Here is a 26,463-nt window from a genome sequence, read left to right on the forward strand (position 1 = left end):
ATGTTGAGCATCACTAATTCCTGGCTTTCTGGTTTTGCTTTAAAAAAAAAACAAACCAAAAAACCAAAAAACCCACAACCAAAAAAACCCCACAACACAACTCTGTCTAAAGCTGTGTAAAAATATCCTTAAAAACAGATATAAGAGCGAAAAACCATCTGTCAATTATGGCACAATAACAGTTTGTATTGATAACTGCAAATAACAGTTCTGCTTTTGGGTCATTTTTCACACATTTTGATGGCTTCTATCACACACACTGGCAGGCTCGAAAGTTGAAAGGTATGATAGCAAAGCTTTAGTGAAATCAGAGCCATCTTTCATTATGCGGTTTTAGGCCTACTAGAAACAATAGTAAGTATTTATCCCTTCCAGTAAGTTCATCTGCTAATCAGGAAACAGCAAGCAATTTTATAGAAGTCTGGCTATTCACAAATGAATTTTTAGGTACAAGAATTTTAAGCCATTGTGAATATGATAGGAGAGGTTTGGGGTTATGTTGTCATTAGTAACTTCATTCGCAATCTGATTTCTTTGAGAGGTAATAAAGCTGAAACATTTTGCCAGCCATTGGCTAGCAATAGGGCTGACAAAACAGTTCCTGAATTTATTATAAACATTCATTTTAATATTTTAACTTCAATGTTAAATACCTATATAAGTTAAAATGGTTACGGAATAGTTAACTAGATTTTAGATTCTAAGTTTACTATTCATTCAGTGGTAACATTGAGAACCTTATTTAAATGAAAAATCAAACCCAGTGTTGTTGAGAAATCTTTCATATTTCAGAATGGTGATTATAGCCAACAGACAGACTTTTTTTATTATTATTTAAGAAAAATCTATTCAGCTCACATATTTTCTCTCGTTGCAGTCTAAAATCTGAAATATGTATATACTATGGAAAAAAAAATAACCCAGAACATTCTAAACTGGAAGCAAAACACATCTATAAATATAAAGAAACATACCACAGAATAAAGATCTATTCCTGGTTTTCTCCCTTTGCAACTCACACCAATTTAGTGTCAAAATCCGTATTTATACAAAACGTCCACACTTATAATCAGTAACTTTGACCCAGTGCTGAAAACCAACTCAGTGAATCCAGTTCTTTGTACATTTAAGGACCAATAACTCCTTGACTCTACATCAACCAGAATCTAGCTCATGAATTACACTCTCAGTCACTTTTCTTCCATCAGCACAGAAAGTGATCTAGTTTTCTGGGTGAAAGATTAAATAAATAATGCAGAGTTGTTTAACGCAAAGTATTCATTACACTCAAGATGAAGAGCTCAGTCAGCAGCAGATCCAAATTTAGTAACTTCAACAACTAACACACAGGCTTTATTAACACCATCTTTTTACTCTTGTAAGTTTAAGAATGTGATTTGGTATTATTTATTGACAGTCATCCAAGCAACTTAAATAGCAGTCATGTAGTGTGCACCTTAATAGGAAAATATGATAATCTATAACAAGATTCCTTCTGTAATTCTTAATATTCTGTAATAATCACTTTTAAAAGTAACAATGCTTCTCCTTTAGAAACTGCTGTCATGTTGATAATAGTTCCGTAAACAAGAGTGCAAATAAGATCATTCTAATAAAATAAAAAGATACAAAATATCTTACAAAAAAACTACCCTTAGCAGATAAAACCAAGGAAAAATTTAGCCATGACAAGAGGATTTGGTAAACTGTCTAGTTTGTGTTATTAGCTATGTAGCTAATGTTTATACAGAAAGTATGCAAAAATTGAACATCTGCACTATTAACTACACAGTAATGCCAAGTTTTTCCTTTTTTCTTCAAAAATCCATTCACACCTGAGAACATTAAGCATATTTTTCTCGATTAGCATTTTTGTTACACAATTAATACCAAGCGGTGCAACACAAAATGTCTGCCTGTTCTCCACTAGCAAACTTCCCAGTGTACACTGCAAGCAGCAATCAGAACACGCACAGTTGGAAGTCAGTGCTCAAAGCACTTCAGTAGTTTAATCAATCCATGTGCATTTTAAATGAATGGTGGTACATTCCCAGCAGTGGTTACACTGTTATTCTAAGCAAACAATAGAGAGCAAAAAAATGTTTTCATATTAGGGAAATATGAAGTATGGAAAAAATACCACAATCAATTCTTTTTTTTTCCTAGATATTCTTTAGGTTGGTACCAGTGGTCCACTGACACTTCATTGACTTCAAATCCTAGGTGCATTAAACTCACGATCTGTGCTGGATAGAAAGTTTTTACCATCAGAAGCCTGTAAATGCTACAAGTTATTAAGATGCTTGGTTTATAGGTTGATAATACAAATCTAATATACCTGTATCATTTGTTCCAATAACTGCAGCCATGAAAATGCTGGAGGGCTCAACAGAGATTTGTTTTCAGAATGCTAATACTACATATTTTAATTTGGAAGCAGTGTGAAAAATTTCTTATTCACCTTTTTCAGAGATTTCAATTTTTAAAAAAATTTTGCAGTATCCCAGGCAGCATCCTTAGGTGGCAATTCTCCCAAGAAACCAATACAGGCAAAAATGTTAACAGCACTAACAATTTTATATTAACATTTAATCACTATCTAGTGGTTAAAGGGTGTTACAGTACTTAAAGTGTGGCTACAAAGACCACGGGGACTCCTTCTTCACATGGAAAAGACAAAGAACAAGAGGTAAAAATTGCACCAAGAAATGTTTCACCTCAACATAAGAATGAAATTTTCTACATTGAGCACAATCAATCACTGGAACAACCTCCATACGAATGAGGTAGAGACCCCATCTCTGGAGGATTTTTGAGACAGGATCAGACAGGGTGCCCTCTTTCCCCTGAAAGGCTGGACCAGATCATCTTTCAAGGTCCCTTCCAACTTGGGCTGTCCTGTTATTCTATGGTATAAAAGTCTGGCTATCAGAAAAAAAAAAAAAAAAAAAAAAAAGGAATATACACAAAATATTGCCAGTAATGCTAACAAACAACCAGTAATGATTTTGAAATCATGTGACCAGTTAAATCATATTAACAATTAAAGCTATTTTTCATATTTTCTTTGTCTTAAAACAAGACAAAATTAGGTTGTCAGCCTACCATTCTTAATTTAAAAAAACGTTACGTAAGATACTCAACTGCAGTAAGTAAAGTAAGGCTTGTACTGCTTTGTACTGTTAGTAACTCATACATAAGCCACAAAAAAGCTGGTTTGGGCTAGCTTTAACCTGTGTATAGGACTTCTTAGAATTCTTTCTTGATTTCCCATTAACCTGTTTCTCGTCATCTGTGCAACTTATGAGGTTGGAGGCAAACGCCTTTCATCAGAAAAGTCATGTAATGAACTTAAGTATTTCTTGAACCGAAATAAGTGGACAAGAAAAGCATGCAGCTTCAAACTTGGTTTTAAGTTAGCTAAATCAGGTAACACAAGGCATAGATTCAATAAGTACTGTTTATTAATAAGAAAAGCATTTTAAGGCAATTATTTGATATGAAAATAAGCATATTTTATCTTTATTTTTAAAGGCTAACATACATGCTACAAATTATACAATAAAAATATTTTTTTGTAAAAGTTACAATTACTTAATTGAAGTAAATAAAAAATGCTGTTCCAACTGGCAGTGAAGCAACCTATCTGCCAAAACTGTAGGATTTTGAATATCTAAACAAACAGAAAGAAGTTCTACTTAAAATCTAACTACGTTCATTATTGTCCAAAATTTGCTAATCAGTTCTTGGTGATAACAACTTGCACTGCCCTCCTAGTGAAATAAACAAACAAAAAAGGCCTCTGATTTAGATAACTCTTTGCTGTTGACAGAATTCACATAAAGCTTTTATTTATAGACCCACACATATGTATATAAAATATTAATGAACTAACAGTGTTACATGCAGACATTGACTACTTAAGTTTCTTTCACTTGTAAATACTTTTTAAATGAGCTAATTGAGACAACACATTTGCAACTGAAGTTGGTTTTTCTCCAGCCTTTATTCACAATTCAAAGCTTAAAATAGCTAATCTGCAGCATTCTCGGGATAATCTATGGATACTGTATTTCAAGTGCATTGTTTGAGCATCTGGAAAACTAAAAATCTACTAAAAAGCCAATCCCCTAAACATATGATTACAGAATAAAAATCTATGTTCTATTTGTTCATAGAAATGACTTGAAACCACTATGTATCGCAAACTGTACTTATTTCTGCTGAGTATGGTTTTTAAGAAGCATTGATTTTACTTAGTCTTAAAGGGCATTTCCCTCATCAAACTAATTTACTTAAGTTTTAATTATTCCTTATAAGAAATTAATAATAAAAATGTGATTTTAAAATATTAATTTAGCCCCAAGAGATCATATGATATCAGTCTGTCTTGGTAATGTCTTTGTGTAACATTTGAATTACATGCCATTTGAGGGCCACCTCAAAGTATGAATTTCTAGATGTTAGCCTATAGTCAAGGTCCAACTAGTTTAAGTAATGTTATTATTCTAATAAAAATAACTCATTATAGGTAGATTGTTTTAAAGGTTCTTTTAAAGAAAAATGCATAATTTAACGTTTTGTTCATTTTAAACAACATTAATGAAATTACCATGAAGCATTGTGTTAACACTGAAATACAGCTGAAGAGAAAAATCTCTTCGGAGTTCATAATGACAAGATAACATGCGTTTTATTTAAATTTCGCTCACTGGTACAGCCTCAGATGCATATCATTTAAATGAGGACATTTGGAAAATAATTGTAAAATCTGTCTATGAAATGTAATGACTAAGCTCTGAACTGCATGAAAATACATACATAATCATTCAGCAAGTACTATACAATGCAAGAAAAATGAAGTGAAAAGATTTATTAACCAAGTCTAAATACAATGATATTGTGCTACAAATTACATCCAGCAAGTTCTATAAATAATATTCTGAGAAAAGTACAAACTAAAGTGCTCTATGATTTACTATGTATTGAAGAATTTATTAACATATTTAAGAGTCTGTCATTTGATATGATTCAGCCCCAACACCACCACCACTACCACTAATTTCGATGCTCTAAATTGCATTGTTCTTAAGCTGATTCCTTCCATTACTATACCTAAAAGTCTAGGTTAGTTTATCTCTCGCATACCTTTCCAACCTACAGCTGACCCACTCGCAGTGCTATGTTTCTATGCCACTGGGTTAGAAAATCAGTTAATAGTACTATCACTGATACATAATTTAGGTTATTGCAACTTGACATTACAATATGATCTCTGCAGATATGGAAAGAATAAACTTCACATTATGAAAAAAATAAGCTAGCCTCAGAAGAGCCGCTATAATTTTGAAAGTCTTAGGAACTCCTTTTCAGATTTTGTATTTTGATTCTAAAACAGTGGCTGTTGACTTTGATCACACTAACTCCATTTTACAACAGACGAAAGCATTAAAGTCCTTAAGTATCTAGACATAATTGAAGGTAAAAAGGCCATTGGTATTTAATATATGTACAAACACATTTTTAAAGAACATATACAAAAAGATTGAAAGACCTGCTAACTGACTAATTGACTGTACATTTGCTTGACTTCGCATAAATTAGGGGTAAAAAGCAGAGGAATTAGACAACACAAATCACAAATCTCTTAATTTATGGGTTCCCTTCAACTTCAGTGGCAGCTAAATATACTTATGGAGATGGGGCCCCTGAAACATGATTTTCAGGTTGACCTGTAGTATAATTTTACAAACCAATGCTGCAGTTCACCTCAATCCTTTTTAAACATACAAATATCCTCATGATTAAGGTATCTGCTAAGAAGCTGTGAAATTAGCATATTTAGTTTCCATTGAAAACATTAATATGCAAATTGACGGATATCAAACTAGAAAAATAATGGAGTTCACCTTTGTGTAATCAAACATTCTGGGAAAGACATTCTTTTTCTCCTCAAAAATGGAAAAAAAAAAGAAAGACAACATAGGAATAAGGTTACCATCAGGCTACCAATGTAAGAAAATAAAATACATTTACTACTGACCACTTTAGCTATATTTGCAAATGATAATACCAAACATATGAAGGTTGAGTTCTGGAAAATATCCTTAATTTTCATGGTAAAATCTGAGAAAGCAGTTCAGATTTTGATTAACGTTTAAAATGCAGTATGTTTACAAGGCAACATATCAGTAAATGGTATATCCAATTGCTTCTAGCCGAAATCTAGCAGGACAAGTAATGATGGCTTATATCCTAAATTTCAGAAATTATTCCTTTCAGAAAAGGAAAGACAAGGTATCCACAACAACTCACCACAATAAAAAAATACAGAAAAACATAACATCCTCACAAGTAGGCTTAGGAAGCATGGATTACATGACTGGACAGTGAGATGGATTGAGAACTGACTGAATGGCAGAGCTCAGAGGATTGTGATCAGTGTTGCAGAGGCTAGTTGGAAGCCTATGGCCAGCAGTGTTTCACAGGAATCAGTACTGGGTCCAGCCTTGTTCAACATGTGTATCAATGGCTTGCATGAGGGGACAGAGTTTACCCTCAGTAAGTTTTCTGATGACACAAAACTAGGAGGCTGATACACCAAAATGCTGTGCTGTCATTCAGCAAGACCTGGACAAGCTGGATAGTTGGGTGTAGAGGAACCTAATGAACTTCAACAAAGGCAAGTGTAGGGTTCTGAACCTTGGGAGGAATAACGCTGCGCACCAGCACAGGCTAGGGCTTCACACGCTGGAGAGCAGCTCTGCAGAGAATGATCTGGAAGACCTGGTGGACAAGTCCATCAGCCAGCAACGTGCCTTCATGTCCAAGACCAATAGTATCCTAGGGTGCATTAAGAGGAGTATGGCTAGCAGGTCAAGAGAAGTTATTCTCCCCCTCTACTCTGCCCTAGTGAGGCCCATCTGGAGTACTGTGTCTAATTCTGGGCTCCTCAATTTATGAAAGAGGAGAAACTACTGTAGAGAGAGTCCAGTGGAGGGCCATGAACATCTTCAGGGAACTGAAGCATCCCTGTTGTGAGGAAAGGCTGAGAGACCTGGGAAAGAGAAGACTGAGAGGGGATCTCTTCAACACTTATAAATATCTAAAGGGTAGGTGTCAAGAGGATGGGGGCAGACTCTTCTCATGACAAGGGGCAACAGGCAGAACTGGAACACAGGAAGTTTCACCTCAACACGAGGAAAAACTTCTCTACTTCGAAGGTCTCCTTCTCTGAAGATATTCAAATCTGCCTGGACACGTTACGTTCCTGAGCACTCTGCTCTAGGTGAATGTGCTCTAGCAGGGAAGATTGGACTAGATGATCTCCAAAGGTCCCTTCCAACCTTGACCATTCTGTGAAAAAAATAAGCGGGATTTGGGAAATCCCCACATCATAAAAAACAGAGTGAAACATCTTGGAATATCTTTTTGTAGAATGGAAAGTTTGCACTTTACAATTATTGATATTGAACAGAGTCTATTGTCTGAAAAATATAAACTGAAATTGATAAATGTCTTTGAACATATATATGTCCTTCCTTCCAGAGCAGACAACAAAGTGTGCCTTTTACTTCCATCTTTCCATAGAAACTTGGTTGACTGTAGAGTTTCTCTTCATGGTTTGGTGCGCCCATTAATGTACCTCCCAAAAATATACCTGCTATTTCTGTACTTTCATTGAACTAAGAAGATTCATGTGGTCCAGCCATAAAAATGATCTTGCATATTTATTTCATATATTTAAGCTTAAGGAAATCAACAGACAGGTTTTTGTATTGACATAATAATTCCTTTGCTTAAATTCACTACGAGACTAGAACTCCAGGACTCCAAGGAACTTGGTCCCTTATCCTTTCCCTCTTTGTCCTCAGCATTTACACCAGAATTTGGCTCGCTGTGTATGAATGTAAAGACGTCACACACCCTATGAACTCCACTTATAGGAAACCCTGACTCTGTCTTTCTCTCTCTAAATATACGTATGAGGCCAAACACAAAAAAACCCACCTGAGACTAACCCTATAGGACAAGAACCAAGAGTGGGAGGGGAGACGTAAAAGATGGTTATAGAACATGTTCTAACCTGTCACAGTAAGATGAAGCTCATTAAATTTCTTCACTTAGTATGAGTGGACACGTGTTCAAACATATACCTTCTATGACAAAGTGACCCACTTACTGGATGAGGGAAAGGCTGTGGATGTAGTCTTCTTGGACTTCAGTAAAGCCTTTGACACAGTTTCTCACAGCATTCCACTTAGGAAACTGTCAGCCTCTGGCCTGGACAGGCGCACACTCTCCTGGGTGGAAAACTGGTTGGATGGCCGGGCCCAGAGAGTGGTGGGAAAGGGTGTGAAATCCAGCTGGAGGCCAGTGACAAGTGGGGTTCCCCAGGGCTCAGTGCTGGGTCCAGCCCTGTTCAACGTCTTTATCAATGACCCTGATGAGGGGATTGAATGCACACTCAGCAAGTTTGCAGATGGCACTAAGCTGGGTAGAAGTGTTGATCTGCTGGAGGGTAGGGAGGCTCTGCAAAGGGATCTGAACAGGTTGGACCGCTGGACTGAGTCCAATGGCATGAGGTTTAACAAGACCAAATGCCGGGTCGTGCACTTGGGGCACAACAACCCTATGCAGTGCTACAGACTGGGAGAAGTCTGTCTGGAAAGCTGCCTGGAGGAGAGGGACCTGGGGGTGTTGGTTGACAGCCATTTGAACATGAGCTAGCAGTGTGCCCAGGTGGCCAAGAAGGCCAATGGCATCTTGGCTTGGATCAGAAACGGCATGACCAGCAGGTCCAGGGAGGTTATTCTCCCTCTGTACTTAGCCCTGGTGAGACCGCACCTCAAGTACTGTGTTCAGTTCTGGGCCCCTCGCTACAAGAAGGATGTTGAGGCTCTGGAGCGTGTCCAGAGAAGAGCAACAAAGCTGGTGAAGGAGCTGGAGAACAGGCCTTATGAGGAACTACCTGAAGGAGGCTGTTGAGAGGAGAGTGCTGGCCTCTTCTTCCAAGTGAGAGGGGACAGGACAAGAGGGAATGGTCTCAAGCTGTGCCAGGGGAGATTCAGGCTGAACATCAGAAAAAAAATTTTCACAGGAAGGGTCACTGGGCACTGGAACAGGCTGCCCAGGGAGGTGGTTGAGTCACTACCCCTGGAGGCATTTAAAAGACAAGTGGATGAGGTGCTCAGGGACATGGTTTATTGGTTGATTGGAATAGTTGGACTCGATGATCCTGGAGGTCTTTTCCAACCTGGTGGTTCTGTGATGTTGGTGTGCACCAACCCACAACACATTGTAAAGCAGTTTTTATCTAATAACATCATTGTGCTTCAGCATCTACCCCAACCACCAGACCTGTGATTTCTCCCAAAGATCGAGTCTGTGCTCAAAGGCACTCATTTTTTGCTGGTAGAAAATGTGAGAGCAAAAATGACAGAGATCCTCAATAGCCTTTCAGAAAATTATCTGTGGAACTGCTTTGAACACTGGCAGCATCATATGCAGCTGTGTGTCAACTCAGAAGGGAAATATTTTGAAGATGATCATAGCTGATCATCTTAATTCGTTAAATAAAGTTCCAGGCACAGTCTCTCTTTTTTTTTCCCTTTTTGTGTTGGACCTTGTATACGTCTGTATAATGCCCTATCATTGTTCTTTTACACTTCAGGAATCCAGATACCATGACGACAGCTCCTCAGCAATAGCCGAAATGGATACTGAGATCTATAATTTATGCATACCTTAAACAGGCACAATATAATACAAGTGTACTTGAGAAAAACAGTATTCCAAAACAATTAATCTTTCCTTCCAAAAGAAAAAATAGCATTTGCAAAGAAAAAAAACTGCTGGAATATCATCAGTATTCAAGTAATGAAACTGATGAACATCCAAAATCCTCACTACCTCACTACTACATCATCCATTGTTCATAGGGTATGAACCAAAAATACTGTGTTGCCTGATAAGCCAATACTCACCTTTCAAACTTATGTCACTTTTTTAGGGAAGAGGGGGGCTGAAGGGGGACAAGAAAGAGATAAAATGAAAGCAAACGCTGTCATTTGTACACTTGTTGCTTAGCAATATACTATATGAAACTAGCAGAAACAGTGACATTGGCCCCTGGTTGAATTCACACAAACGCTAAATGTGCGTCACTAAAAGAGATGTGAATGCAAAATGTCAGGTACATAACCTATAATGACAGAGACACAGTAACATGCAGATACTCGTTAACATTCACACTGCTTCTTCTTTATAGTATAGAAATATTTAAAGCAGCAGTCTTTCCCTTTTATGATTTTTCAACTGATATGAACTAAAATTGAAAACAATTTCCCTTTCCTGACAAGCATAACAAATTCTTTTTATTCCTGTAACAATGATTAAATATACGTATTTAAAACAAGCATTCCCCACAACTAAGACTTACCCTCAATACACTAATTTTTCTACACAATTTACTAATAACCAATTCTTAATCAAATTAGAAATAAAGTTTTAAAATACTTAAGATACAAATAAAATACTACTAATATTACCAGTAATGCTTATGTCATCATTGCCCACTGATCTCAAAGCACATAACTGCAGAAAGAGACAAATATACCTGTCATCATTATTAAAGGTGAAAAAATCAAGGTTCAGAGTGATGCAATGACTCAATCACCTGTATGTAAGTGTCAAAGAATAAAACTTTCACAATAGAAACAAAATATTGAAAGTAATAGTAAATTAATGTCAACACTTTCATACCACATTTCAAACCATGGTTCATATTTAACATCAGTTCTATCTATAGCAATATGTCAGAACAGAGAAATCAAAGACTTAGAGGAGAAGGGATTATGTTTTAAAACCTTAAAAAAGGTTTTAGACACACTTTTAAACACATTATCCACACACACCTAGAACAAGTGTGTGTATATTCCCTTCCTCATTGATATGAAATCTTTAGAAAACAGTTAAGGAAATTACTTAAGGAGTTTCCTAAAACATTGTATATAAAATAAATAACTTATTTCTAAAGAAAAAAAATCAAGAACTAAGTAATTTGTTGAATATTCAGATTAAATTAGTATATCTTTTTATCCCAATAATATGAAACAGCAAAAAGAGGTAACGACACAGTAACTCCATATTACAATGTGTTGTTGCTACATAGCCAAAGTTCTTCTTAGGAACAATTATTTCTCAAGCAGTGATTCAAAAGTTGAAAGGTCATCATATGACACTAATTGTATATTAAATATACTAAGAATGTCATCTACGCAAAGAAAAAACAAATACCACTCACTATCTGTAGAGAAAGTCATTAATTTTTTTAAAAGCAGGGTTTAAGTAGGGGAGTTGTATTTCACAATAATGAAAATACATATGGTGTATTTCTATTTCCATTTACTGGTTTTCACATACATAGCAATTACTTAAAACAGCTGAAAACCATAAAAACCTGCCAGATTGCCTTTTTCAGCTGTGGATCCATACTTGTAAAGCATATGTCACCGAGTATCCAGCCTGATAAGACAGATGCAATCATTATCAGTCATCTTTTTGGGGAGAGGGGACAACAAAATGCAGAAAAATCCTCTTCCTAAGAGTTTGACTAGTGCCATTTGGAGTGAAGTATTCCACGTGGACAGCCATCCTACCACCTTGTGAGCTGCCAATATGCTCACTGGCCTTCAGAAGGCAAATCCCAACACTACTACAATGCAGACATTTCCTTTATTTCCTCATCTGAAACAGCTGCAGTTTTCTCTCTTTTTTTTTTTTGTGATAGGTCACTCAAATTTTATGCATCTTAAAACTTTTCTTCCTAAATAATCTAGTCTCTGTTTTTTACATATGATAAATATAATTTTAAAAGAAGAATGTTTGCTACTGTTTGTGTTCAAGTGTACCTATTTCTTCCTCTTCTTTGGAATTCAGATGGCTCAAGAAATGCATAATGAAACTCCAAAATTCAGAGAAACATTTCATTTTCTATTAATCAGCCAGAGGAAATACAAAGTGAAAGTAACAATGTATTACTGAGTATATTAAAATTATCTCAGAAAAAAAGTCATTACACATAGTGAATTGGAAATTTGTTTTCCTGATACTCTCAGTTTTCAAATGTAAGGAGGCTTTTCATATTCTCTTCAGAAGCAATAACTAGGGTAAATATACCAGAGGCTTTTATATACATTATCACAGTGAGATATTCCAAGTGTTGGGTTTCTCAAGCTTCCTGAAAAAAAACCTCTGAAAAATCTACTATTCTTGCAATATTCAACTCAGGACCAAGGAACCCAAGTCATGATGAATTTTGATTGATGGATTACCAAACGATTGTTGTCTACATTATGGCTTAAACAACATGTTTTACTTTGCAGTTGGAATAGACTGAAAGTGTAATACATCAAAGGATCAGTTATGGCAGCAAATGTGATTGAGATAATTTAATCATGCTTCATTATCTGTTCATGCTCCAGCTAGCTCATTCTAAATCAACCTAAGCAGATTTAAAGTGTTATCTAAAACTCAGATATACATGACCATTATCTCATTGTACCAGTAGTGTCCACCATGGTGTAGAGAATGACTGCATTTATTCCCACATGAAAACTGTACATGCAACTGTTGAATAGTTGCAGGGAGCTCAGGAAATAAGATTCAATGTACCAGAACGAAGGATTTGGCTGCCCTCACTATTCACTTTATTCAGGTCCATAGTTTCAAAACCTTTTGATGAATTCTCAGAATACACTCAAGAACACCACAATATATGAGAAAACTATCCCTGGTAACAGAATGAGATTTACACACACAGGTCTTGCCATGCTGACAAGCACAGATAATCCTTTCCTTGTAACTGGAAGTAGTGCCCTAGCTAAAGAAATGCCTGGGCTTCCTTGGGCACAGAGTACACAGACGTAGAGAAAATCTGTAAGCTCTTTTTTTTATGTAGTATATAGCGATCTTCTGGAATCAGAAGCACCAACAGTATCAAAAAGGCGTTAGACAAATAAATGGACCACAAGCCCAAACCAGATCCTAAAATAAGAACGGAGGTGTCACGCTAAAATACCTAATGAATGATTTGGAGTTCAAGGATGCCAAGTGAAGTAAACTCATAAAAGAGGCCAAGCTTGACTTGCCTCCTTCAGGAGCTTCTCCTAACTACCACTGCTGGAGACTGGAGTACTTGGCTAGACAAACAGCTGGTTTGGTTCACAAGATTACTTATGTGCTGAAGTCCTTCCGCCCAAGGCATTCTGGTGCAGTACGGAGACCAGAAGAAAAAACAAGCAGCATTTTATAAAACTGAAAAAAACCTCCAAATTTTGCCTACAGAAAAGATGGGTAGGAACTCTTTTATCAGGGATTTTATTGGCAAAACTAGGGGGAAACAGTTTTAAATGAAAGAGGGTAGATTCCAATTAAATATGAGGAAGACATCCTTTACTTTGAGAATGGTGAAGTACTGGAATAGGTTGTCCAGAGAAGTCACAGAAGCCCCGTTGCTGGAGGTGTTCAAGGCAAGGCTGGATGAGGTTTGAGCCTGGTCTAGTGGGAAGTGTCCCTGCCCATGGCAGGGGCATTGGAACTAGACAATCTTTAAGCTCCCTTCAAACTCAAACCATTCTACAGTTCTATAATTTTTTTTTTAACTTTTCACCACCAGGTTACAAATGCTATGGCCATTTCAATTCATTTCCTACACCCCTTCCTTAAGCAAAAACAAATGACGGCAACTGAGGAGAAAGGAAACAGAATTTCTGCTGCAGGTGTTTTAAGTAGAAGAATGTCAGTAATGGAATGCACATTTCGTGTCCATCATGAGGCAGGTGATTTTTCAAACTTTCTGCCTTGTACAGAAAGTACTTGCCTCAGGGGATAACATAAACTTCCAAGTCCTGCACATATTTGCTGAAGGTACAATACATTTAGTTGCCTAGAAGTAAAGTTAATTGCACCATGAAGTTCCAGATCATTGGACTGGAAGAATGATGAATGACTTGATGCAAGATCATGCGGCTGAATTCAATTTACTGGGTTGTTCATTAGCATTACTTACCATATATAATTTGTTCCCATATATAAAATGCAGTCATTTAAGATACTAATGCTCTTACAGCTAAGGCATACAATGTATTTTTAAATTAGAGGATCCAAGTACAGATTAGTTATGAATATGAATCTGATTAATGTAAAAGGAGTATAATTCATAAGAACTACATGACTTAATAGCAAAGTCTTTAACCTGGCAGTGATTTTCTTCTATTATACTGTTTAACAAATAACTCAGGAAAACAGAAACAGAAACTTTGATCACCTGAACTAGTCACCCAAAACTAGTTTGGCAAAAATATTTAATTATAGCACTGTCTGAGATTTTTTGTAAATGCGACGTGTTTACAGATATTTTCTAAACACATAATATTTCATCATGACATGACCAGCTGCAAGATGAAAACAGGAACATTAAACACTTCTCTGGTTTATTAGGTCAAATAGCAAAACTCTAAGAAGGGCTAGGGTTTACAAGCCTAATGATAAAGCACACAGGCATCAGTACAAAAAATATCAATTCCTGCTGTATGTTTTTGAACTAGTACATTATACATCTGAACACACACAAAAGGCTTTTTAGAACACTACAGGTTATAAGTGATGAAGGGTAATCAGGAAGATAAAGCCACAATAGTTCCCCCTCTTTTCCTCCTTCCCTACACCCAAAATAAATCTGTATTTCTTAATAAAGAATTCAATTCATTCAGCACTTGGTGTAGTTGCAGCTGCAAGCTCACAAACCTCCACAAGCCAGGTCTCATGGTTTGAGACTGGATACACATGAAGTGATGGTGCAGTATTAGTGAGAAGTTCCTTGCTCCAGAGAGGAATTTAACAGCAGTTATGGGCATGAATACAGTTCCTCAAAATGCCATCCAACTTTATAAACAGTGCCATCATCCTTTCTCTTTTTCCACTTTTTTTCCTGTCTCATTCACCACCTACACTTCAAAACGTGCAACAAAAGATGATTTCATGTTGGCAACAACCTCCTTCACTATTTGGTCTCAGTTCAACTCCAGAACTACAGCCCAAAGTTCAAAAACATATGTATTCCTCTGGGTTTATTCTAATTTTGATTTAGTTTAATATGGAGGTACATGACACACTTCTTCTGGAGACATTTCTGCTCATCTTCTGTTCATTAGAAAAAAAGAAATGGGAAATGCTTTCTTTACCAGTGGAACACCTGGCATGGATCTATTGCTTTAAATCTTCTAGATCTTCACTGCTTCAAGGTACTGTGCGGTGAGCTGCACGAACATGATTTCCTGCTCTAGTATTACAAATAAATTAGGACATAACATATAAGTGGTTCCAGATACAGGCTGCATAGAGAACCAGATGCCAACAGCTTTACAGCTCCGCCCTAATTGTGTTTTCTACCTTTGTAAAGGTCAATCTCAGCCTGCAAATTTTACAGAAATCACATACTCAGGATAAAAAGAAGAAAAGGATACTCTGTTGAGTTTCCTTGAAAAGAATCCTAAAGGTAAGAGGAACAAAACAACCAGGTTCCTCAGGAAACAGATTCCTTTCGTGGATACACAATCTGAAGTGCCTTCAAGTGGTGGCTGACATTCAAGGAGCTATGCAAGAAGAACGCATGCGCAAACACAGCATACAGTTGATGGAAAACCAAACACAGAATAGCTTAACATTGAAGAGTATGGCAAATTAAAAACCCCACAGACAACTATTTCTCCAGGCTTGGAGTTCTGATCTAAATGACCACTTCCATCCTGTCTCAAGTATTTATATTATTGTTGCTTAACTTATTTTAAGGAACACAGAAGACTATCCTCATCCTGACAGAAATGTAGAAAATCTCTGCCAGTTACAAGGCTCACTAAGGAAGTCAGTTAACTTGTTTATAATCAGTAGAAGTATTGTTCTAAAAGTAATTATATTCTTAAAATGCACAATCAAACCACAGAAAAGTTTTATAGCTTCAAACTCTAGTCAAGGTAGTAGTATAGCGTTTTCTAAATCACCTTAAACCAAGTTTGTTCTTTCTAGAAAAATGCAATCAAGATTAAAAACACAACATGCATTATGAATTAAAATTGTGCAGCATTTTCTTGCATGCTTTTTAGCACACTATTTCCGAGTTTAATTTTATTCTACAATCTACAAAACTTGATGATTATACTTGTCTACGGGAGTAAATTACATCCTCTTAAAAGAGTTGTAAATAAAAATGTAATATATTCTTTTGTTATGCTCCTCAGCTTGAGCTGTAAATGTTTATTGACCTACAGTGACTAAATAAGTTGAATCTTTAATTTTGTTGCAGAATTTTTTTCTTCTACGGTCCCTTTTTCATGACTACAATATAGACAAACTGATATGCTGCAAAACTCTACATATAAACTAGACCTCTGTTTCTGTCATTTTAAAAAATTGCCCTTGGTCTCAACTGTAAGAATAAATAACTCCAAAGCATAAATACACACCCCCAGCTACATATTCCCCTTCTAGCTCCCTACTTTTTCCTCTAAGTCATGTATTCCAATTGTATCAGTCACTGCTTACTTATCTGACTGATTTCACCTTTCATGAAAACACAGCTTCTGGTTCACTATTACTCCAAGAAGGTCAGGCAATTTGTAATTTTTTTTTTAACTGGAGCGAGAAAATAAATTACTAGAATCTTAGTTCAGATTCTCTCCACATTTCACAAGACAAAGAAAGACCAAATTAGGTTTAGTGTCTGATGAGCAAAAGCACACTCCTTCAGCTGCAGCTTTTTTTCACAGGCATTCATGCATACTAATATCATAAAAATCAAATGCTACAGTTGAAGATAACTTCAGAGTATTTGTTTTTTGTTCAAAAGATTTACTATTATAAGCGCGAATAACTTGACAAATAATCTTAAATTCACATTCTACTGCTGTATCTTAAGGCATCCAATATACAGAAACATGAAACAATTTGTCCTACTAAAGCATGGCAATTTTCTGCAATGGCATGGCAAAAGCATTTTCTGCAAAAGCATGGCAATTTTCTATCAATTAAAAACCAGAAGATTGAGGAAAACCATTGTAGCTTGTTGATTTCAACCTGAAGCATTTTCCAACCTTTGAACAAATAACCTCACAAATACTAAAAATGCAATTCTTAATTTTCAACTGAAATACACTCTCCCAATGTGCAATACCTTTGGGCCTGCTGCTTTACTGCCAAACCTAACCCAACAAGACTCATTCACCTTGGAGACTTCATAGAATGTTAAGCAAAAATTATGGCTGGTCTTTTCTGATTCTTATCTGATCGGAAAAAGCAGACCACTCAGAATCACCAAGAGACACATTTGACAATTTTAGGATGCAGATGTCAAGCTGCCTGAGTAGGTATTGTTCCACAACCATCCTGTTTACTTAATAGTTCTGACATGGAATATTATTGATGGATTAGACGTTGTCACTCAAATGTCTTCATGTAGTCCTGAAATTGACAGGTTCATAAAACTGATTGACACTTTTGGATTTTGGAGAGGAAGTATCACCTTTTAATTTTTATATGTATGTGTGAATTTCTGTTGATAAGTTCTAATTACATTCATTTTATAGATTTTGTACAAATAACTACCGCAAAAAGATGCAAAATCAGCATACTCTCATGTTTGATTAATACACAAAAGATTCTGCTAAAGCTTAGTGAAACAAAACTCTGTAAAGTACAGACATCCTTCAGGGAAACTATAGCTAATTTGCACATAATCCAGACAAGAATCTACTGTTTCAGATGATCCATAATTTCACTTAAACCCGTAATGTAAAACCAAGCAGTGGAAACTCAGGCAGATAAATATAAAATTCATCAACTTAATCTTACTTCATTTTTTTTTTAGACTCTCTTCTTGGCCAGCTAGGGTTGAAATAGAACTTTTTTATTTTTCTTGTTAAGAAAAGGAGTCGGAAAGGCCATTGTGACAGGTTAAAAAATTGTAATATATATTCAGTAGCAAAAATAATGCAAGATAAACTATTCTTTTATTTCCTACCAGCAGTAAGCTGGTGCTTGCTGATAAGAAAGGAAAATATATACATAATTTTCAAATCTTTCAATGGGGCCAGGAAAAGTAAAAAATGAGAAAATTTAATTTTGGGAGTCACAATGCTACATAACTTTATGAACATTTTGAAATTTATTATTTGAATTTAAAAACATTTTTTTATATTTAATCTAACTACACCCAAGATGCCTTCAGATTTATGATTCACTTGTAACAATCCATTTTAAAAACAAGCTGGAGAATGAACAGAGTAGCTGTAAGAACTTTTAACAAAATATAGCAGTGTACACGATTCTAAGCCTTACGCTTTTTTACATACTAGGAATTTACATGTATGAATATTCTTCTCCTCTCTGGATAAAGTGATTACATGCAGATCACTCTTTCATTCCCCCAGAAACAGACTGATTAATTTTTAAAGCACCATTTTGTCATTAGTTACAGATCTGACAGAAGCAAAGACAGCTGAGGCACATTAATGTAGTTTCAGAAAGCTGTGGGTGGAAGATAAACACAGTGTGATACTCTGGGCATAAGTGAGTCTGTACACAAGGAAAAAGAAATGTGAAAATGAATACAGGCAAGGTGGTGAAAAGAGATATTTACTTTATTACTTTTTTTCCCTGAGCAGAAGAGAACAAATACCCACAAAGACAAATAACGCATTCCAAGTAATGTTCTCGTTTCTCCAGCTTCTAGGTGAAATTAGTCTTTGTAGCAATAAAGGTTCATTTACCTGGCTTTACTAAGAACTGGCACATAATTGAAGACATGGAGCAAATATATATATTTTTCAATGAAGAACAAATTTGCCACATTTTTTAAAAACAAAAATTCAAACAAGAAATCCAAAAACTTTCTTCCCCTGAAGATGTACTTCCATAAATGTATTCATGGCTTTCTGTTTCTTTCTTGCAGTTAACAAACATTATTAGTTGATCATTACCTAAACACACTGACAGCACTCCCCAATATTTTGTTCACTTTTAGTAACAAAGCTAGTCAGGGAACTACCTGTGAAACTGCTGCCCAGAGCCTTTCTAGGCTGAACACACCACATATCATTTGCACTCAGAAGCCCTGGACCTGGCTAGTGCTTGAGCACGATGCAGGAATCCTTCACATCACACATAACTGAAATAAAGAAAACTCAGTTAACATCAAACTATAGATATCAAACACACCAGCAGGGGCAAGAAGTCTAAAAGTAAGACTGTAACAACTGAGAATGCTGCCTAGAACATTTACACAAAGACAAGAGAAGGGCTGTCAAGTGAGGAATAGAACTTAAATTCCTTTTTCATTTTTCAGGAAATGGAAATCTATTCTTAACTTGGACTGAATTAAAAGAAATGACACAACTTTAACTGTAGAACAGAACATTTTCATATATATATGATATAACTTAGCATGTACAAGAAGATTGTTTATATTTAAGTGACATTTAATGTTTTTTATGCCCTTCTGTTACACTTTCTTGCATATTAGATCTTTAGTAAATCACTAAATTAGATACATACTGGGGGAAATGATTTACCAAGTATCTGGAAGCATTGTTAATAAAATGCAAGATTGTTTCTTGCAAGTGCAAATTAGTAAGGAAAATGTACTTTCTATCAGAAAATTTAACTTTTGTGATATAACTATTAAAAACACTTACAAATGTTTACCAAAGTGCAATCACAGGTAGAAGACATTGCCTTCAGTTACACTTCTTTTGATGAACACAAAGTTACTGAGAGTCAAATCTTTGCACTGAATATTTACTGTATTACTTCATTTTTAGATGGCTTATCAATTTGATAAACTAGTCTTTCTATACCTCCAATTGATATAAATTAATTTCAGATTACACTTACAAATATTGCATGTATAACAAGAAAGCTCAAAACTCTACTGAAAGTTACAATAAGTTATTTTCCATCTATGTACCAGTGTACTATGTGTACAGCCAGTTCTCCAAGCTGACTAAATATGCAATGTTGAGTACAATAGCAGCATGATGCCTTAGTAGTGTGGCCTAGAAATCTTTTATGGACAATTGTCATAGACAAGATTTAGAAAAAGGTTGTAAGCTTTGCATAAATCACAGCAGAAGCAGAGAAGTAAATGCCAGTCAAAACATTTTTGATTCCATGACAATAAATCAAATTAGCACATTAAATTTGTGGAAACCTGCCAAAAGAACCCCACTCACTGAAACACTCTAAGAATTCTCAGGACAGCTGCTCAGGCAAAACAGTTAAATTTCCAGGAGTCTAACTGAACTTCAATAGTTGATACAGCCCACTAGGATGGCAGAACTCACAGTTTTATAGTCCTGTTTGTTACCCTGTTTCACAGAATCATTGAATGGTTGAGGTTGGAAGGAACTTCTAGAAGTCATCAGATCCAGCCCCCCTGCTCAAGCAGGGCCACCTTGACCCAGCTGCCCAGAATTATGTCCACATGGCTTTTGAGTATCTCCAAGCAGGGAGACTTCACAGCCTCTCTGGGCAATCAGTGGCAGTGGTTGGTCTCCCTCATAGTAAAAGTGTTTCCTGATGTTCAGATGGCATCTCCTATGTTTTAGTTTGTGCCCATTACATCTGCTCCTGGCACTGGGCACCACTGAAAAAGCCCGGCTCTGACTTCTTTATGCCCTCCCTGTAGGTATTTACATACATTAATAAGACCCTTATCAGCCTTCTTATCCCCAGGCTGAGCAGTCCCAGCTCTCTTCTCATAGGAGAGAAGCTCCAGTCCCTTAATCATAGCTGTAGCCCTTTGCTGAACTCTCTCCAGTAACGTCTACAACTGTCTTGAACTGAGGAGCCCAAAACTAAAGACAGTACTCCAGGTGTAGCCTCAGCAGTGCTAAGTAAAGAAGGATCACCTTCCTTGACCTTCTGGCAATGCTGGTCCAATGCAGCTCAGGTTACTGTTTACCACCTTTATGGCAGGGGCACACTGCCGGCTCACTTAATTTTAAAAAAATGAGGAAGTAGCGACAAAACTCCAGAGTAAAGATTAAACACAGAAACACGTAGTTTGGAAGTCATGCACAGTTCAACTCCTGTCTGCAAGGAAGACAAAAGGTATCTACTGTACCAGAAAGAAAGTGTGCCTTCTCAAAGCTCCCCAAGCAGTATGTTCCCTGTGCATACACACAAACCTGTAGAGAAGTCTGGTTTGCATCACTCACAGATGTGTGGTACACACCTAAGTGCAAATTTCCCACAGGTGATAAACAGAACATGCAAACATATGCTCCTAGATGTGTAACAGACTGCATAAATAAAATCCTGGTTCCTTTCTCTTTTCATTTTACCAGTCGGTAAGGCACCAGATTATTCCAAGAGCTCTTGGAATAAACATCGCTAGAAGATGAAGAAAGTAGTAAAAAGCTCTTCAAATTCTGCATACAACCAGTACAAAAGAAATGACTGAAAAGCACTTCAACATAGAGCAGTTACAGCAAGACAGAGTTCACATTCCTCAGAGAGGACAGGAATGAGAATAAAACAATGGCCTTGAAGTTCTCAATATCTCAGAGTAGAGTAAAGTCTAAGGAGGAATCCAAACCTGCAGTTCCATTAAAAAAACTAAACAGGCTGAAGAAAAAAACTAAGTGTACTAAAAGACTGAACTCAGCAAATCCTGTGGTTTTGACTGACCTCAGACATAAAAAGAAGACATAAAAAGTGGAAACTTAGTGTAATTAAGAAGCTTGAGTACAAAATACTCTAAATATTTATGGACAGATTAAGAAAAAAGGCACAGGATATTGCTTTAATAGAAAGTATCAGCAATAACAAGTAATAATTTGATTACAGTTGTATAGGCTTAGACATATAATTAAAGTTTGCCTGCTACTCTGTGGAGAGAGCAGTGATATTAAAACCCCTAAATCTTCAGATGTTTTTCTTCATCCACCTTCACTAAAATCATCCCCAGAATAAAGATGATCAACCTAGGCAGGAGGAAAAAGAAATCGGAGCATTCACATATAGCAGATGTTTTCAAAAAAAGAATGGCTGAAGAACTTCATCTAGTATATTATAAAACAATTCAAAGCAATTGGTCCAGTTCTTTACAATTACTTCATTGACTAGCTAGATGATGGATCAGAGAAAATTCTTAGCAAATTTTCATACTATATCAAACTGAGAGAGACAGCAAGTGTATTAGACAAAGGATTAGAATTCAACAACATATGAAATAAAATGGAGTAGTAATTCAAAAAGAGGATGAAGTTGTACAGGAATGTGTTACTGGAGAAACAGTTTGAGAAAGGTAAGAATGGAGAACAACTGATTAGCACTTCTTCAAAAAAGGATTGGGGGGTTACAAGCTGAATATGAACGAACACACGCATTTTTTAAAAGATCAAGAATAGTGGTAGGAAAACTGATACTAGTTTGCTAAAAATCACTTCTTGACATCTAACTCCATCTCTAGAAGAATTAAAGAAATACATGCAGGCACATGTCTAGAATTTTACATGGAAACAGACACCTCTAGAATCTATTAAATTCCTCTTAGAAGCCGAGAAGAATAAAAAAGTTGGTGGATTCCATCTCAGTTTTGACCTTTGTTTCATTTACCTGCCAAGTATGCAGAATTATTTGGCGAGTTTATGAACTGGGACTTGGAGGGCCAGGGAGGGCACCACCAAAATAATAAAGTAAAAAAATAATGAAGTAATTCAATATATAGCCCAATTATACCTAGTTAGATTTTATATGATCATAACTTTTCCATCATATTAAAAAAAGTTCAATTCAATATGGCACTGTAAATCTCTCTCTGTCTCCCACCTTTGAAGAACAGTTCCATCTGACAGTTACAACAGTGTGAATCAGCACATAATAGGTAGTCATTTTCTAAAATACTATTCTTGTGAGCTCAAGTGTAGCTCATCAATAACTACACCTTCCTCTTAGCACAGAGATATTTCCTCACGAATGTCCAAGTATTAGAAACAAATTATTCTTAGAGGTCAATTGTTTGTTGTTTTTTTTTTAAAAAACAAAAAAGGTCTTACGAAAATTATGTTTTTTCATGTATTCTATTATTTAACTCCATACCTTACAAGACATTTTTCTTGGTTTCTAGCTTACAATCTGTTACCTCATGAAAGAGCAGATATAATCCATTTAGCAAGTATCTTCCATAAGTAATCACAAAAATCTTGTAACAGATAATATTTCACCTAAAACAACAATCTTGTCCAACCTCAATGATTCTGTGTGATTCTATGGCATCTGCTTAAAATACAGTATACAAGAAAAAAAAGAAAAGTATTTTTCTTAAAATTTTACATATATACGTATTTGGCATCAAGACAAAAGAAACTGTACTATTAAAAACACATAAGCTAAGCCACTAGTAATAAGACTAAAACTGGTTTCTATTTGTGGCGTAAGCAAACTAAAAAACAAAAAAACCCAAAATATATGTTCTTACTTGAAATTCAATTTCACAAACGACCAAGAGCAACAGAAAAACCCACCACAAAGTCAGAAATATGGTCATGTTTGATTTTCTTTGTCAAATAAAGTTTCTAAAAGGGATTTTAAATTATTGTTTGACCACAAAAAATTTGATTCTGTTGCAACTTCTAACTTATTATGGATGTTACAGTGAAAATTTCAAAAACTCAAACATGCACAGCAAAAGACAGCAAATCAACTTAATTTTTCATGCTTTCCAAGTATGATATTCCCAAATTCACTCTCAGTGGTATCATGCACTTCTTCATTGAGCTGCATTAGTCTGTGTAACAGTTATCATCCCCAACAGATATTGTTTGGCACAAGCGCTCCGAGGTGTGTGAGGGACCTCTTAGAGCACAGCCAGTATCCCCAGGCCTTCAAGAACATGGCCACAGTACCCATCCACATGTGAAGCTTGGGATGATTCCGAGTCTAGCACAGAAGAACTACATGTTAATGTAGCTTTTATAATATGCACATAACATCAGTGTTAAGTTATGCACTTTCAAAATATTCCAAAATATTTTCCTGCATTTTAACTACACACTGGCCCTTGTTCTCTTTCTAACAACCTTTTAGACAGTTTCTATAAGACAATATTATGCAATGAAAATTTAGAATACTGGGAAGTCATTGACAATTTCTTCTAGCAATCAGGTATCAATATAATGTATTTGCTCATGTTTATTTATGCAGTATTTTTTACCTCATTCAAGATGTTTTAGAGAGTATTGTTATTAGCCATTTTGATTGATTTCTCTAAAAAGTCACACTAACTTTAAAAAAAATACTTAAAAGACATCTTTAAGAATTCAAATTTTCATGTTTCATTAATAATATAAGTAGTTTATGTTACTTCATATTAATGATGGTTCAGGTAAAAGAATATGCCCAGCATATTCTTCAGGCCATGTTTTTCTTATTATTGTTCACAGAAGGGATCATCGGGCACTGGAACAGGCTGCCCAGGGAGGTGGTTGAGTCACCATCCTTGAAGAAGTTTAAAAGACAGGTAGATGAGGTGCTCAGAGACATAGTTTAGTGGCAGATAGGAATAGATGGATTTAATGATCCAAGAGGTCTTTTCCAGCCTGGTGATTCTATGATTCTAAACTTTCTACACAAAAATATACCTCGCTCATTTAAAAAAGATGCTAGTTCATCTAGTCAGGATCTCCCTGTAAGAATCATAGTCCAGATCCTGAGATGCTAGGAGAGACAGTGTGATGAAAGACATTTAGCATAAATAACTAATTCAAGGAAGCTCATTAATACTTTATCAATAGTTCAGAATTTACATGTAACTAGGAAACCTAGAAAGAGCTCCTTTAATTTTGTCTGCTGAGGTAAATTAGAAGGCAAAAGAGAATCTAAGGATGCACAATGATTTGCATTCCTTTAACATAGTAACAATAAAGCTTGATTTCCAATAGATTTGTCTCATGATTATTTGTAAATTCTGATGTAAAATCTGTGCTTAAGCCAGTGAAATGTCCGTCTCCCATATGAATTCTCTGCAATCTAATAAGCCTGAGCTCCAGGGCAGGCTAACTTCAGTCAAGTTACTTGGCTCTTTGTTCTGTCCAGATGTTGGTCTCTAAAACAACAGAAGAACTAAATTCTCTTTGATATTTTTAGTCTTCCATCAAATGTAACTGAACCCACCCAACAGGAAAAAAACAAAAAAACCCCAAAAAACAACAACAAAAAGAGAAGTGGAGTGGTGGGAGGGCAGAGATGACAGCACAATAAACAATTCTTACACTTAGAAAACCAAGATCATTTCTTTTTCTTTCCATAGTGTCCACTGCACCCATCATTTGCCCCCATGCCCCTGCTGACTTTTCAATGCAGCTGTGCAGTAAGCTGAATTAGATAACCGATACAGGAAAAGTTAAACATATCCTTAAGTGCCATATACATAATCTTCAGTTCAAAAGAAAAACTAAGTGTTCTGAAAACCCAAACATTTACATACTGAGCAATTATACTAATCACTATGATATGAAATAATAAGAAACTGAATTATATGTGATTCAGATGAAAAAGCTGTCCAGATTGAATATCTCCGTATATAGCACGTATAGTTAAACAGAATCTCTGACTTACTGAACTGAAAAGCTTTTGCTGTTGAATTTTTAGATACCAACAAAAATTGTAAGCAGTAGAGAAAACTAGAGTAATCTCAGGGAATGGAATTATCTTCACAAATAACAGAAGATTAGTCTTCCATCAAAGGAAGGAAACCCAAGCAGGAAGATACAAATAACTTACTTAAGAACAATTTTATTTCTAGCCTTTCACCAGAGATTTAAATAAATAAATAAATAAAAATACATATATATGTACAAACTATGGAAAAATAGTATTTTCATTCCAAAGAAAAAGAAAGACAAAATAGCATAATAGAGCACACTATCAAAACTGCAACAATTTGCAACTTCATGACAAGTCACTATAAAATAGATAAAACACATCCCAGTATGAACCTGCAAGCTGTGGTCAGTCATATTGCCACCTAAGACACTGCAAAGGATTGAGAATACAGTAAATTGAAAATATTTATTGCATGAAACTACAGACTGCTAAGCTCAAAATGTCAGTTTTACTTAATAATGGAAAGAACATTTCTGCAATTTTTGCCCCTTGGAACTGCAGAATCATTGAGGTTGGAAGAAATCGTGGGAGGCTACCTAGTCCAATCTGCTCCTTAAAGCAGGATCAAAACTGAATTCTGATGAATTCAGATGAAGCTCTAAATTAGAAAACTAATGGTGCATAGGTCCAAATTACTGAGTCAACTGCAACATTATTTACAGCAGCATCTTTCTGATGGTTATGGCAACAGTATGCCCCTCTTCTGGAAACAACGGGCTACTAAAAATAACCTTCCAGTGA

General features: G+C 35.8%; 1 protein-coding gene across 2 annotated transcripts in view; it reads right to left on the reverse strand.

Moving 5' to 3' along the window:
- PRKD1 (protein kinase D1) overlaps positions 1-26,463 on the reverse strand; it is a 132,477-nt gene that overhangs the window by 93,953 nt on the left and 12,061 nt on the right. Inside the window, exon 1 of one of the 2 annotated variants that reach the window (XM_069858372.1) lies at positions 6,727-6,745. The exons of the other annotated variant lie outside the window; for it this stretch is intronic. The gene's annotated coding sequence lies outside the window, so the exon portion shown is untranslated. Of the gene's footprint in view, positions 1-6,726; positions 6,746-26,463 lie in introns of those variants that run through there. 2 annotated transcript variants of the gene reach the window in all.

This window comes from Phaenicophaeus curvirostris, chromosome 5 (assembly GCF_032191515.1).
Source record: "Phaenicophaeus curvirostris isolate KB17595 chromosome 5, BPBGC_Pcur_1.0, whole genome shotgun sequence".
NCBI classification, from domain to species: Eukaryota; Metazoa; Chordata; class Aves; order Cuculiformes; family Cuculidae; genus Phaenicophaeus; species Phaenicophaeus curvirostris.